General features: G+C 46.8%; 1 non-coding gene across 1 annotated transcript; it reads right to left on the bottom strand.

Moving 5' to 3' along the window:
• Window positions 1-231: 231 nt before the first annotated feature.
• Window positions 232-386, bottom strand: LOC143266563 (5.8S ribosomal RNA). The gene has a single exon (XR_013041515.1). It is a non-coding gene; the product is annotated as a 5.8S ribosomal RNA (ribosomal RNA).
• Window positions 387-861: the final 475 nt, after the last annotated feature.

Raw genomic sequence — 861 nt, 5'->3', positions numbered from 1 at the left:
TCAAACGCCGACGAAATGTCCAACCATCGCTCGTACGTTTTCGCCAATTTCGCAAGTTGTTCTCTCTCTCGCGTTCGACCATCGGATCCCGCTCCGAAACGTTCGACTTTTCGGCGTTTAACAGTTTCGTTTTATCTAGTCGAACGACGAGCGGTACCGAAAAAAATTTAACAATGAAGAGAAAACCTTTTGCTGCTAAAGGCAAACGCAAGCAGTCTTTAGTTATATAAACGACCCTCAGCCAGGCGTGGTCCAGGAATTGTATCCGTGGACCGCAATGTGCGTTCGAAATGTCGATGTTCATGTGTCCTGCAGTTCACACGTTGACGCGCAATTAGCTGCGTTCTTCATCGACCCACGAGCCAAGTGATCCACCGTTCAGGGTAATCGTATAAAAATTTTTGTTCATATTTAACAACTCAGCGTCTGAAAACCAGTATGTACGTGATTTATTTAACCTGGTTTATAAATTCGTTCGATTGTCCATAGAATACTAACTCCAATCCAAGCGCAAGATCGAGTATCGGTATTCGGACGTCGTCCCGTCATAGCTCTGTTCACAGATTTACCCGAGCTGATTGATGATTAAGACGACACGATAACGTCCATGGACGGGTAAAGGACCGTATAAAACTACAGAACCGCCGATGAAACAACGCTCTGTGACGCATTTCTCTTCGTGCGGCGAGTTTTCAGTCCGTTCCGGGTGGTAAAGTCATTCAAAAACCGTGGAAAATACGAAACGCGCTGTCGCGCGTAACACAGAGTCTCCTGCTCGCTGCTTACATATATTGGACGTCTTGGCGGTATCGCGAGATTCAATACGGACACTCCATGGCCGGCGTCAGATCGGTCTACCAA

Source organism: Megachile rotundata, unplaced genomic scaffold (assembly GCF_050947335.1).
Source record: "Megachile rotundata isolate GNS110a unplaced genomic scaffold, iyMegRotu1 scaffold1504, whole genome shotgun sequence".
NCBI lineage: Eukaryota > Metazoa > Arthropoda > Insecta > Hymenoptera > Megachilidae > Megachile > Megachile rotundata.
Note: the sequence above shows the minus strand (reverse complement) of the source record. Positions and strands in the feature narration are given on the sequence as shown.